The sequence below is a fragment of the Saimiri boliviensis genome, chromosome 5, assembly GCF_048565385.1.
Source record: "Saimiri boliviensis isolate mSaiBol1 chromosome 5, mSaiBol1.pri, whole genome shotgun sequence".
NCBI classification, from domain to species: domain Eukaryota; kingdom Metazoa; phylum Chordata; class Mammalia; order Primates; family Cebidae; genus Saimiri; species Saimiri boliviensis.
The window spans coordinates 54,927,192-54,943,238 of NC_133453.1; positions in this window are offsets into that span (position 1 = coordinate 54,927,192).

A 16,047-nucleotide genomic window follows, 5' to 3' on the forward strand; every position below is an offset into this window, starting at 1 on the left:
AAGATAAAATCCTGTCTTTCATTTGCTTTAAGGTCTTGTTCAAGTCTCCTCTCTCTTTAAAAGTTCTTTTCTGAATATGTCTACCTGATGCTGGTCTTCCGAAGTTTACATATGTAGTATTTTAAAACAAAAATTATATGTCATTATTTTATATTTCACTTAGTTCTTTAGTAATTTCCTATAATGATTTAAAAACAGATTTATTGAGTTATTATTGATATACAGTAAAATCCATAGATCCAAAATGTACCATGTGGGTATGTGGGCATATATATGCATACACATTTACAAATATATATATATATATATATATATATATATATATATATATACACACATGTACATATATACATGATCACAGGTATTTCTAGTCAAATAAAAATATTATTTCTGGCAGAATGTGACTATGCTTCTTTATGCAAGGACACTATTAAAACTGTGCTCTGATGTATCATTTTTTTGAGCAAAATGACCTGATGATCTCACATGGTGCTATTTTTGTGATACTATTTTCTTAGTCAGTGAGATTGTAATATTGGCTTCTGATTTTTCAGAGTACTTAAGAACACTGTTTTTATAGAGGACTTTTGCAAATTTAACATTTTTTTATGGTATTACATTTGGGTGCACATGGTGTTTTGAAGAGAGAAATTTCTTGCACATTTTAAAATAAAAGCAACAAACATCTCTGCAGTTAGAACAGCTGGTAGTTCTTGAAGTACCTATGCCAAGTAAAATCATTAGCAAGCACTAAAGAAAATTAAAAATAAGGTTTGGTTTCCCGTTTGGCATGTAAGAAGTTTGGAAATCGTCACTCCACCCTAATAAGTATAAAACTGAACAAACCAAAGAAATAAAATTTTCTCAGATTCATAAGAAAAGTGATTTCACAAAAAAAAATCCACTCCCCTCAAAACTGAAGAGGCATTTATCTGTGTTGTGGTGTGTATCAGCAACATATTTTTTTTTATTTCTAAATAATATTAAATGGATGTATTACCATTTGATTATCAGTTTGCCATTTGAAGGGAAATTGATTGATTTCAAACTGGAGTTATGATTAATAAAAATGATATAAATATTTGTTTACAGTTTTCTGTATGAACATAGTTTTTATTTCTTTTGAGAAAATACCTAGGAGTGGAATTGTATTTAGATTTAAAAGAAACAGCAATCTGTATTTTAAGAACAGTTGTATCATGTTATTTTCCAACCAACAACGAATGAATATTTCAGTTGTTCTCCATCTATGCTGTCACATTTTATTATTCATTTTTGTCTTTTTTAAAATTTTAGTCATTTAAATAGGTGTATAGTGATATTTTAATGAAACTGTGTGAATAGTATGCATGTGTATGCATGTTAATTGGAAAATAATTCACATTCTATAACATTCCATAACTCATCCTTTTAACATATATAAATGCAGTGTTTTTTAGCATATTCACAAAATTGTGTAACTCCCATCAATATCTAATTTCAGAATTTTTTTTATACTCAAATAAACCCCAAACTATTTAGTGGTTACTTCTCATTGTCCCCTTCTCTCTTAAGCCCCAGTCAGAAACAACTAATATACTTGTATCTTTATGAATTTGTCTATTCTGGACATTTTATATAAGAAGAAACATACAATATGTGGTTTTTTGTGTGTGACTTGCTTTACTTAGCATGCTTTTTTTTTTTTTCAAGGTTCGCCTACATTGTAGCATATATCAATACTTGATTCCTTTTTATGGCTAATTTTCCATTGCCTAGATATACTACATTGTCTTTGTATAATACATTCATCAATTGTGAGACATTTGAGTAGTTTCCACTTTTTGGTTATCAATAATGCTGTTGTGAATATCATCTGCATATTTTTATGTTGACATATATATCCATTTATCTTTGGTATATACATAGGAGTAGAATTGTCAGGTTATATAACAACTCTGTGTAAATTCTTGAGAAACAATCAAACTGTGTTCTAAAGTGGGTGTACTATTTGAAGTTTCTATAAGAATGTTTGAGAGCCCTGATTTTTACATATCTTTTGCAAACATGTGTTATCTTCTGACTTTTTAAAATTAGAAACATCCAGGCATATAGTGTTACCTTGTGACTTTAACTTTCAATGTCCTTATGACTAACAATATTGAACATCTTTTAATACGCTTATTGGCTATTTCTATTAATATATCTCCTTCAGAGTAATGTTCATTCAAACCCACCAGGCTGGAGTGCAGAGGCGCCATTTTGGCTCACTGCAGTCTCTGCTTCCTGAATTCAGGCGATTCTCCTTGCCTCCGGAGTAGCTGGGACCATGCCTGGCTAATTTTTGTATTTTTAGTAGAGATGGATTTTCACCATGTTGGCCAGGATGGTCCAGATCTATTGACTTCATGATCCGCCAGCCTCAGCCTCCCAACGTGCTTGGATAACAGGTGTGAGCCACCACACCCGGCCCCTTTGTGTATTTTTATTGAAATATTTATCATTTTATTATTGAGGAGTAAGCGTATTTATACATTCCTAATAAAAGCCCTCTATCAGATATGTGATTGGGTTTTTTTCATTCTATAAGTTAATATTTTGCTTTCTTGATAGTATACTTTAAAGAACAATATTTATTATCTACAATTTAATTACTTATTTTTGTTGTTGTTCTGCTTTTGGTCTAATAGCTACAAAATCATTGCCTAATTAAGGTCACAGATATTTAGACCTATTTTTTTCTTATACAAATTTTATAGATTTACATCTTACCTTTATGTCTTTAATTTGTTTTGAGATTTTTTTTCTTAACATATGTTGTGAGGTACGGGTCTAGATGGATTATTTTGCATGTGATACCTAGCTGGCACAGTAGCTTTTACTGAGCGGTCTGTACCTCCCCTTGAATAGTTTTCCTGCCATTTTTATAGTCAGCTGACCATATATATAAGGATGTATTTATGACAGACCAATTGCATTCTGTTGATTTACATGCCTATCCATATGACAACAACACAAACTTTTGTTTATGGTAGATTTGTAGTAAGGTTTAAAATCAGGATATATGACTCCTTCAACTTTAGTCTTTTTCAAGATTGTTTTGGCTCAACAGTGGCCCCAGGAATTCTACATGAATTTTTAGGAACATTTTGTCAATTTCAGTAGAAAAGGGAGCTGGGGTTTTGAAGTGGTTTGTGTTGAATCTGTGGAAAAATATGGAGTATATATTCCCTCTTAACTAACACTGATAAGTCTTTTTTTTTTTTTTTTTTTTTTTTTTTTTGAGATGGAGTTTTCGCTCTTGTTACCCAGGCTGGAGTGCAATGGCGCGATCTCGGATCACCGCAACCTCCGCCTCCTGGGTTCAGGCAATTCTCCTGCCTCAGCCCCCTGAGTAGCTGGGATTACAGGCACGCACCACCATGCCCAGCTAATTTTTTGTATTTTTAGTAGAGACGGGGTTTCACCATGTTGACCAGGATGGTCTCGATCCCTTGACCTTGTGATCCACCCGCCTCGGCCTCCCAAAGTGCTGGGATTACAGGCTTGAGCCACCGCGCCCGGCAGATAAGTCTTTCAGTTTACAAACACAATAGGCCTTTCCATTTATTTACGTCATTAATTTCTTTCCACAATGTTTTATAGCTTTCAGTGTACACATATTGAGTTTCTTTTGTTCAATTTATTCACAGGAATTTTCCTGCTTTTGCTGCTATTATAAATGAAACTGTTTTCTTAATTTTTGGATTGTCTATTGCTAGTTTGAGAAATACAATTGATTTTGGTATTCACCTTGTATTTCTCAATCTCATTTAATGTATTTGTTATCTCAAATTGTATTTTTTCCTGATGGGTTCCTTAGAACTGAATATATACAAGATATCATCTGTAAAGGTAAACTTACTTTTTTTTGTCTAATGAAATGCCTTTTTTGTTGTTGTTACCTAATTTCCCTGCCTAGAGCCGTCAATACAATGTTGAATAAGAGTAACCAGAGTGGACCTACATCTCTTGCTTCTGATTTTAGTGAGAAATCTTTTTGTCTTTCACCATTAAATATGATATTAGTTATAAATGTTTCAGATATGTTCTTTGCCAGGTTTAGAATTCCCCTTCTATTTCTAGTTTCTTTAGCTTTAGTGTTTTTTATCATAAAAGGTTTTTGAATTTTGTTAAATGCTTTTTTCTGCATCATTTGAGATTATCATTTTCTCTATTATTATGTATATTACATTATTATAATATTACATTAATTGATCTTCTCAGATTGTGCCTCCTTGAGTTCCATTTTCCACATCTCACTTAGTCATGTTCCATGATTCTTTTATATATTATCTACATTGCTGGAATTGATTTGGTAATATTTATTTTTGTGTATGATGTTTATTTGTTATATATATATATTTACAAGAAGTATTGGTTTTAGTCTTTGTTGTTGCTAATGTCTTTGTATGCTTTTGTTATTAGAGTAACACTGACCTCACAGTCAGATTTTGGTGGTGTTTCCTTTTCTGCTGTCTTATTGAAAAGTCTTAAGGATTGGTGTTAATGCTGTTTATAATATGTGAGATAATTCAATAATGAGGCTATCTTCTCTTATGCTCTTCTTTCTGAGAAGGTTTTTGATTACCAATTCAATCTTCTTATTTGTTAAAAATCTATATATTTAGATTTTTTCAGTTAGGTTCAGTTATTTGTGTCTTTCAAAATATGTGTATATTTCATCTAGAAATCTGTTTTGTTGACATAAAATTGTCTCCATATTCCTTATAATATTTTTGTTTTATATCTATGAATTCAAGAGTAATATATTCTGTTTCTGGCTTTAGTAATAAGAATTTTCTTTTTGTCTCTGTTTGCCTAGCTAAATTAGTCAAGTTTATTGATCTTTCAAAGAACTATGTTTTTACTTTGTTGAATTTCTCTATTTTTTATTATTTGTTTATTAATTTACGTTTAAATCTTTATTATTTCCTTCATTCTCCTTATTTTCTGCTTATTTTGCTTCTTTTTCAAATATCATTAGGTGGATGGTTAGATTAATTTGAGATCTCCCTTTTTTATTTTATTTTATTTTATTTTATTTTTTTGAGACAAAGTCCCACTTTGTTGCCCAAACTGGAGTGCAGTGGCATGATCTTGGCTCACTGTAACTTCCGCCTCCTGGGTTCAAGCAATTCTTCTACCTCGACCTCCCAAGTAGCTGGGATTACAGACGTTTGCCACCACGACCAGCTAATTCTTTCATTCTTTTGTATTTTTAGTAGAGACATGGCCTTTCACAATGTTTGTCAGACTGGTATCAAACTCCTGACCTCAAGTTATTCACCTACCTCTGCCTCCCAAAGTGCTAGAATTACAGGTATGAGCCACTGTGCCCCACCAATCATCCTTCACTGTAAACATAGCCATTTAAAGCCATATAATTTTCTCTCAGCACTGTTTTAGCTCCATCCTACAGGATATGGTGAATTGTTCTTTTTCAGTTTCATTTATTTCCAAGTATTTGCTAATTTCCCTTTTGAATTCTTCTTTGACATATGGTCAAAGCAGTGTGTACCTTTCAGTAGGATTCATAGCATGCTTTACTTTTCACGTATTTGTGAAGGCCCAGTATTTCCAAATATTAATGATTTCTAATTTCATACAATTGTGGTTGAAGAGTATACTTTGTATTATTTCACTTTTTAACTTTATTGAGACTTGTCTTGTGGCCTAATATATAGTCTATTCTTGTTAATATTTCATGTGCATTTGAGAAGAATGTGTAAACGTTATCCTAGTTTTTCATCTTGTAATGCTTTGATCTCATTTTAGTGTTAAGGGAATTTGACAAGGGAGTTGTATCTAAAACATAGAAAGAGTTCTTAAAATTCCACAATAAGAAAGCAACCCAATGAAAAAAACAGAAAAGGATATTAAAAAAGACACATCACCAACAAAAAATATACAGATGCCAAATATGCATATAAAAATATGCTAAAGATCATATGTCACTAGGGAATTGCAAATTAAAATGATAGATATCACTATACACATATTACAGTAGATAAAATCTAAAATCCTGACAACACCAAATGCTGGTGGAGATGGGGAACAACAGGAACTCTCAACCACTGCTGATGTGGTAATGTTAAATAATGTGGCTAGTTTGGAATACAGTTGGAAATCTCTTACAAAGCTGAACATAAGTCTTATCATTACATCCATCAATCAAGTAAATAGGTATATGCCATAATGAATTGAAAATATATATCTACATAAACATATACATATTTATAGCACTTTTATTCATAAGTACCAAAAGCTGAAAGCAACAAAGATGTTCTTTTATGAGTGAATGAATGAACAAACTGATTTTTCCTACAGTGGAATATTATATAGTGATAAAAAGAAATGAGCCGTCAATCTATGAAAAGACATGTAGGAAACATAAAGGCATATTGCTGTGTGAAAGAAATTACACATGGTGTATCCTCAAGGGGCTACATACTGTGTTTCCAAATATATGATATTCTGGTAAAGGTAATACTATGGAAATAGTAAAATAATTAGTGGATACCAGAAGTTGTTTGAAGGAGACAGTGGGGCTGCAATAGGTGAAGTATACTGAATTTTTAGATCAGTGAAACGAACTGTTCTGCATGGCACTCTATGGTGGACACAAGATACTCTCTATTTGTCAAAATTCACAGAACTGTACAATACAAAGAGTAGCCTTTATGTAAACCATGGACTTTATTTAATACTAACCTATCATTGATTCACTGATGGTAAAAAATATACCACACTTGTGCAAGATATTACATACCTATGCAAGATAATAATAGAGGAAACTGGTGGGGGTAAGAGGCATAGCTGAACTATATAACATCTGCTTAATTTTTCTATAAATTTAAACTGTTCTAAAAATAAAGTTAATTAATTTAAAAATCAATGCATCTATATTAGGAGTATTTTTGGAGTCTATATATTGTTCAACTGATTTGTATAACTACGCTTTCAGCAATATCAGTTGTCTTAATTAGTGTAGCTTTAGAATAATCCTGAAATAAACTAGTGTGAATTCTTAAGTTTCCTTATTCTTTTTAGAAATTGCTTTGGCTATATTCTTCACCTTTTGAGATAAGTTTTAGATTCAACTGTCAATATCTGCATTTAAAAAGCCTGTGCAGTATTTGAGAGTTTGAATTTTAATTTTAATGAAGATCTGAATCAAGCATTGGAACACCTAATAAATGGGAGAGTAAAGCCTCAGAAATTTAGCATATGCATATCTCTATTTGCTTAATGGTTACAGTAAATATCTTTATAATGGATGGAATGGCGTAGCTGTTTAATCATTGCTCAACTATATATACTTGTATTTGAAATAATGTGTTCTTGAATCCCTTGCAAAAGCAATTGTTGCCAACTGCAATCAGTTTGTCTGTAAGTGTCATAAAAATTGTACTGAACACAGTTTTCAGTTAGTGAACATGCCAGATTCCATCCTTGGGTATACACAGACACAGACACACATACACACACACACACACACACACACACACACATACACACACACACACACACACACACACAGAGGCATTTATAGCTCAAATGCAGATGTCAAGGATTAAACATGTAGATATGTGTAATAATCATTGTTTATTCTTTGAAAGCAAAGAAGACACATTTGCAGTCAAATGCAAGTTCTCCTTGTATAATAAAAATGTTGATGTGATCAGTACCTTAAGAAATAATTATTTCTGTCTTTAAATTTTTATTCTGCTTTACTGAATGAAATATAAATCAATCACTGGAAAACTTACATCACTATAGTTTTTAGTTTTAATTCTAGTTTTTAATTGGTTATATTTCTAACGTTGATGCTTCATGTTTAGATAACAGTTTTTGTTTAGTGGGAACTGCCAAAAGTGAAGGCTTTATTGAAAAAAGAATACAAATTTTGATCCACATACACAAGATATTATAAGATAGCAACTAGCAATAGGAATTCTAAAGACATAGTCAAGGTCATTTCAAATATCTTTGCATTGTAACTTTTGTTTAAGATTTAAAATGTCATCGGCATCTCATTTTCTAAATTCATTCTATGGAGAAATATATATTTTATGTATTTTAGGTATGTATTTAATGGCCAAAGTTACAGTGGACTACAGTTAAATAGCTATGAAGCTATAAATTCACTAGTGAATGAACATAATTTGTGACAACTTATTCTTCTTTATAAGCAAAATAAAAGATTAAGATATTACTTTGAATCTTTTAAATTCAGAGTCTGTAAAACCTCATAGATTAAGAAGTATGAATAATGGAAACATTTATTTTTTATTGAGGTTAAATTTATATAGATTTAACTGCACAGATCTTCGTCATCATGGCAGCCTTTTAAGAAGCGTAACATTTTTATCACCCAACAGCGTCTTGACTGTACTTTCCCCATCAACCTAAACCCCACTCAACATAGGGAAATACTTTCTAATTTCTGTCATCAAATATCTTTGCCAGGTTTAGAATGACATATAAATGATATATTATGTATTATTTTCTATCTGGATTCTTTCTCTCAGCATGTGATATTTTATGATTCTTCTATGTTATATGTATTAGTAGTCCATTATTTTTATTGATTAAAAATATTTCATGACACGTAGAACATGATTTGTTTATACATCCTCCTGTTAATGAAAACCTGAGGGATTTTGTTTCCTTCTAATTTTAGGTTTCTGTGAAATAGGTTGTGTTTTTATGAGCTGCATTTTATTTCTCTTGTGCAAACACCTAGATATGTAATTGCTACATAAACCACAGTTTTAAAAAGCTGTAATTTAGTAGTTTAAAAAATAAAAGCTTTAACGTTATTAAAAAATACCTTTAAACTATTTTCTATACTGGTGATACAATTTTGGATTCATAAAAAACTGGTAAGAGTTCTTCTTGCTACAAATCCTCAACAGGTTTTGCTGTTGTTGATCTTTTGCTTTTTTGCCTTTCTCTTATGTAGGTATTATCCGGAGCTCAGCTGGGCTGGAAGAGCAAGAGCTGAGCTGTCAGATGTCTGAGTAGCTGATTAAAAGTAACATAAAATGAAAGAGTTAAGCTTTTAATCAATTGTTGCAATGATATACATGAAAGGTTAAGATTGGAAAAAGTACCAATCCCCAGCTCCGTTTTTCTCATGGAATGGCACACTGAAAGGATCAGGTGGGTTTGCGCAGATGTAGGGTTTTTCTCATTGCTGAGGGAGCTTAATCACACTGCCATGTGTGTACCTATGCAACAATCTTGCATGTTCTTCACATGTACTCCAAAACCTAAAATGCAATACAAAAAAAAAAAAATTATATGCAAGGCCAGGCACGGTGGCTCACACCTGTAATTTCAGCACTTTGGGATGCTGAGGTGGGAGAATTGCTTAGGCCTAGGAGTTCAAGACCAGCCTGGGCAACATGATGAAACCCCGTCTCTACAAAAAAAAATAAAAAAAATCAGCCAGGCATGGTGGCACACACCTGTAATCCCAGCTACTTGGGGGTCTGAGACAGGAGGATCACTTGAACCTGGGAGGTCAAGGTGGCAGTGAGCTGAGATCGCACCACTGCACGGCAGCCTGGCTGACAAAGTGTGACCCCATCTCAAAAAAATAAAAAGTAAATAAAAAATAATGATATGGGAGTTAAAAAAAAATGGGAAGGTGTTGGTGGGAGAATGAGGAGGAAGGGCTAAGAATGGAAAAGTACTGGGTACTGAGTCAGGGTGGGGAAAATAACATTTCCTCTCTCCCTCAAACTCCTGCCACCACCGAAAGAGGGTATCTGCTGACATTCTTCAGTCCCAGATCTCTATAAAGAGACCATAGGAAAGAAGGTATCTGGCCTAGGAATGCAAATACGTGAAGAACATAACTTACCAGGGCCTCCTGAGTCCTTAATTGTGATTCCCTTCAGAGATTGCAATGCACTGGCTATCTACCAAGTCTAGTGTCAGAAAGGCAGTCTCCCTTATGAGGTTTGGCATATAAAGCCTTTGTAATTGCCTATTTTTAGGCCTGAAAATTCAGATAAGTTTTTTTTTTTTCACCAGGGCTAGACTACTTCTGTAATAATATCTCACTGCTGTGTTAATTTGCATTTTTCTCATGACTAATGATACTGAGTATGTTTCCATGTCATCACTGGTCATTTCTTCCTTTACAAAGTATCTCTTCAAAAACCTTGCTCATTTTTAATTGGATGTCTATTTTAAATTTATTATTAAGTTCTAGAAGTTCTTTGTATATGACAGATACAAGTTCGTGTCAAATATATGAACTGTGAATACTTACTACACAGTTTATGCTTCCCTTTTCATTTTCTTAATGCTGTCATTTTGTTAGCAGGATTTGTAATTTTGGTAAAATTTTGTGGTTATCTCTGAATTTGCCTATAAAATATTTGCCTGTTTTATATTTATAGTGCATCTTCTGTAAACAATAAATGTTGTGCCTGATTTTTAATCTAATTTGACAATATCTATTGTTTCATAATTGTGTTAATTCTATGTACATATAATCTAATTACAGTCAGATTCAAGTTTACCATTTGAGAGTTGCTTTCTATGTACCTCACGTAATTTTTGTTCCTTTTTTTCCCCTTTTCCTTTTCATGTTTTGGTTAATTTAATAGTTTTAAAATATGTAGCTTTATCTCAGTTATCAGCTTTTTATGTATGTATCTTTCTTTAGTCATTTCTATAGGGATTGCAATTTATATTATTAATTTCACACAATTTTCCTCAAATTATTATTACACAATTTAACAGAGTAATATCACAATATAAATCTACTTATTTTGATGTCTTTCATACTTTTGCTACTTATTACTTATATCTTTGCTTATATTATAAATTCTTAGATATACTGTGCCTATTTTTGTTTTAAACTTTCAGTTATCTTACGAAGAAATCAGAAAAATAATAAATTGTTTTTTATGATTATTCACATACCATTTCCAGGGTTTTTTTTTTTCTCTAGTGGTTTTGATTTTCTTTTGGTGTCTTACTATTTTAGCTTCAAAAATATTCTTCAGCATTTCTTATAGTCCAGAAATACTAGTGTGAAATTCTCTAAGTTTTTATTTACTTCTAAATGTTTTCGATTTGTCTTTATTTCTAACAAATACTTCCACCTAATAATAAATCATAGTTTGACATGTATTTTTCTTTCAATACGTTAAGGATGCTTGCTATTCCACTGTATCCTTCTCTTAAGCATCAAAATCCTGCACTGCTCACTTTCCAAATTCTGCAGAAAGTTTCTTCTGATAACTTGCCAAGTTTTAAAGTTTTACAAAAAAGGGTAGTCTGGTAAAAAAAAAAAAAAAAAAAATGATGCCTAAAGTTGGCCTCACTGACAGCAAATATTATATTTATTTTTAGTGTTTTCATATTAATTTCTGTGAATAAAACTTCTACTACTATGTTTGACTTAATAATATTGGAGCTGTTTCCTAAAATATTTTGTTACTTATCTCAATAATAAAATTTTATTTTTTTACTGTGATCCTCAGTATTGGACAATCACAGTCTTTAGTTATTATTAGCTATTGAAGACCAGTTACATTTTGTAAGTATAGTTCTGTTCAATTATCAATAGCATGATAATTAAATATGTTGCTTCTGAAAAATTTTATAAGTAATGCAACACACCAAGGTGATTTAATTTTTTCTTAAGTAATTTTTTTTGCGTCATTATTATGCAATAGTGTAATATACTATAAGTACAATGCATATTATGTCTAGGTGTCTCAGCATTGCTTGAGGTAAAATTGTAATAGCTGCTTCTTTATTTTTAAAGTAATAAAAATTAATAAACATACTGTTTACATGTTAATAATAATGATACTGAGTTCAACTAGGTTTAATACTACTTTGAATATTGAAATTTTTTATTTGTTTTGTTGTCTGCCATCTTGAGAAATTTCTATGGAAGTAATATGTTGGAGCATAATATTATTGGTTCTTCCATAATTTTGAAAGAAACCCTTCAGTGATTCTGAGCACCTTTGAAGATGATAATATTTTAGATATTGTTTGCTTTCAGAAGAAATATGATTGAAGATTTATGTGAGCTAATTAATTGATAATCCTGTGTGTGTAGAGTCTTCCTAGGATATTTGAGCCTTATTTTTATTTTTAATTTCAAACAATATGGCATACTTCTTTTATACTGGACTCTTCAAAAACCCTAAAAGTATCATATTACTTTGATTTTGTGAGATGTGCCCTATCACCACACCTGCTTGGAATGACTCCATTCCACTTCCTACGGATGAATACCAATGTATCTTTTGAGGCTTAAGCATCTCTGAAGCATAGTTGACCAGCCTCGTACTTTTGGCCACTGAAGCAATTGAAACATGTTTCTACTTTATAAAATATAAAGCATATTTGCAAAACAATTCAAACGCTAGGTTCCAGGGAGGTGTTTAGTAACTAGCCATAACCTTGCCATCTTTGTATGTCTCTGTGTATCTCAGTTTCTTCATCTGAAAATAAAAGATAGCTCCTCTGGCAATTTACAGAGTTGCTGTGAGATTATTTTACCTACTATATACACAGCATTCAAAACGCTAGGAACTCAAGCCCATGGCAAATGTTATTGCAATGTTTCAGAGACACACTAGGTGTCTCTATTTTCTAATACAGATTTTTCAAATTGCAATTAATCAGACATTTACTTCAATGACAACTATAAGTCAGAAAAAATTGGTCAAAAGTTAATTAAATGGCATTTGATTATATCTGTAGTGCCAATACAAAGCATTTAGTTTTCATGAGTTATAGCTGAATTCTTAAGTATAAATTACTTCAAACACACAGTGTTTAAATTGGAACTTGTAATCACTAATCATTTTGCCATGATTTCTAAATATGTCTTACAATTGATTCAAGGAATAAGGTAAAATAATGCCAATGTATACATTTAAATAAGTTTAGTAAACAATTACACAAATTTAACTGCAATTTCACATTTTACTTATAAATTGTTTCAGAATGAAAGATTCTTTTTAAAAAATTATGTTTCATGGGCATTGCCATAAGTATAATGGTCAAAGAAATAACAGACTGAAGAAACTAGGCTAGGTGCTCATGCAAAGTTAAAAAGAAGCTATGATACTCGTTGAATAGCAAGAAGTAAAGGGACAAAACAACCTTTTTCTCTAGTAAAATTTCCTTAAAAATTACTTTGAAAATATATTAGATTGTGAATTATTTGTAACCCAGGATACTTGGGAAACTCTCATTTTGTTTCCCTACAATGTCTGCCTCCACGCATTATGGTCACTAATATTTGTTAAGAGAATGGTGAGAAATAAGATTCTTAATAACAGAGGATTAAGGATAAAATTCTTTCATTAGATTTCAACCTATTAACAACGTAAAATGTACTAGTCATGTTAATCAAGAGTATAATAAGGAAAACAAAAAATTTACCTCAACCCACAAATAAATATGCGTTGATTAATAAAATTGATTAACACTTATTGGAAAGTAATGGGAATTTGTTTTAAGTGAAGCAAAGGGTCTACTGCGCATTAGTATCCTTGTATGGGGGTTTGGACTGAGTCTTATTTACTTTATTTAAAAAGCAATATTCTAAGCCATGCAAAAACACACAACTTTCTCATTTAAAAACAAACAAACAAACAAGGAATTATCACATCTAATTATTATGATGTGCTAGTATTAAGTTCAGGATGAAAGACAATAATGCAAAAGGGAAAGCTCAATTACAGGTAGAATTTTCTCCTCTAAATAGAGACCTTCATTGGCAAACATGTCTTTGGAGTAAAACGGTAGCCAGTGTTGTCTGGGTAATACAACATCACAGTGCAGCTGATAGCTACAGCAATTTTCTGCTTGAATAAATTATTTTAGACTGATTCTTTCATCTCAAGTGAACATGATTAACTTGATGAAAGACAGCACTAAAAATTGTTCAAAGGTCTTTAAAAGTCAATAGTGAGAACAAATTAACTGATTATATAAAGCGGCTAATTTCTGCCATCATAAGAACCACTCTCTCCTCTTAAGTGATATCTATTGAATTATCAGGCATATATTTGAGGATTTTATTTATAAGTAGATTAAAAAATAATTTATTAAACTTAAACTATATAGGAAAAATTATTATTAATGATCTTGTTGATTTATTTTCAGGTTTACATTCATAATAGTTTCATAAGCAGAAACATGTAATAAAGCGAAATTTTAAATTAAAAATATATTTTCCATTTTCTCAAGTGGAATTTCTAAAGTCGTTAAAACATAATCGGAAGCCTTGTAAAGACTTGTTCCTGTTTAAAAATAATTAATGAATGGTCTCAAGTCCAAACATTGGTTTTAGTTGTTCACCAGGACAAGACCTTCCTTTCATTCTGCTAAGATGATTCTATCTTAGAATTCTGGGTAAATTACCATTTCTCAGGATGATTGCACAGAATTTTTACTGCATTCTTTCTTATGTATTTTAAAAAATAATAGAGCATATATATATATACTATATATACATATATAGTACATATATAATATGTATAATCAAAATTATCCTAATGAACGTGATTATCAGAAATTTTTCACTATGTGTGACTTAGTGATATATTGATTCAATTTTAGTAATGTTATATTATCTCCAGTATTATTACTTTCACTATTAGTTGACATTTTGTATGTTTGTATTTTGACCCTCTGTAGCATAGCTCACTCAGCACATGTAGAAGATGATGTAAGTGCCTTGTCAATGTGCCCTTGGATCCCTTTACTATTTTCACAGTGTGCTTTCATTCCCGACAACCAGCACATGCATGCAGCACTTCCAAGGGCTTCCCCTAGTTTTCCAGAGCTCGGATATGGAGTATCAGAACTGATTAGGCAACTACTTCTTCCAGGAAGCTTCCCTGATCCAATGACCAGTGAGTGTATTTTTTCTGCTCTACACAAGGCCATGGTGTGACCTTGCCACTGACTCTAAAGATTCTTCGTGAGATTGAATCAAAAGTGTCACTGGGTACTAGACTTGATGATGAATTTTTTCTTGGTTTTCCATCTTTTTTTTTTTTTTTTTTGTCTTATCCCCCTATCTCTACTAGATTTTCCTAAAGCAAGTCGCTTTCAAAATAAATCTCAAGTTCTGGTTCTATGAAAACCAATCTAAAACAATACTCAATGCCAAATTTCTCTCTCTCTCTCTCTCTCTCTCTTTCTCTCTCTCTCTCTTTCTCTCTTTTAATTCATAAAATCTAAATCCTCAATTTCCTGTATTTTATAGCTAGAAACTATCAGTATCCTTGTCCTGACTTTGTTGGGCCACGATACAATGAAAGCAGTAGTCTAACTATGGTTCTTGTTATGTGAGACAAACTGTTATTTGTGTTTTTTCAGCCAGATAATTTAATACTTCAAAATAGTTAATGGCTTTTGGAGGAAAAACCATGCTTTCTATCTCTTTATGTCTCTTCATTGCTCTCTAAAATCTAAAAAATAGTATTGTGTATTGAGAGACTACTATATGCAATTATTTGATATGGTATGCTCATACATAAAATGTACTTCACATATTACAGAATGTCATTTATTTATTTATGTATTAATTATTTTATACATTTATAGCTTCTGCCTCTTGTTACCAAAACATAAGCTAAATGAGGGCAAGGAAATAGTTCTTTATAATTTTGTTCATCTTGTTTAGAGAAATGTGTGATGAGGAGTAAAAAACTCACTAAAAATTTTCTTTACTTAATTAAAATATGTGTATAATTATGTAAATATATATTATTTTTAGAACTTTTGAGGTAACATTGCATATTTTATTTTGCTCCTCAAAGAAAACTTAGAAAGTTTTCTTATTACATCAAACGTTCTACCTAAATATATTTTATGAATAAGAATATCTGCTATAAAGTTAAGTCAGTAAATGAATGCAAGAATAAATAGAAATTATTAATTTTTGACTGAAGTTTCTAAAAACAATTCTGAGTCCATGTATGTTATATATTTTTTCAAATTGCTGGCAATTGAATATTTAGC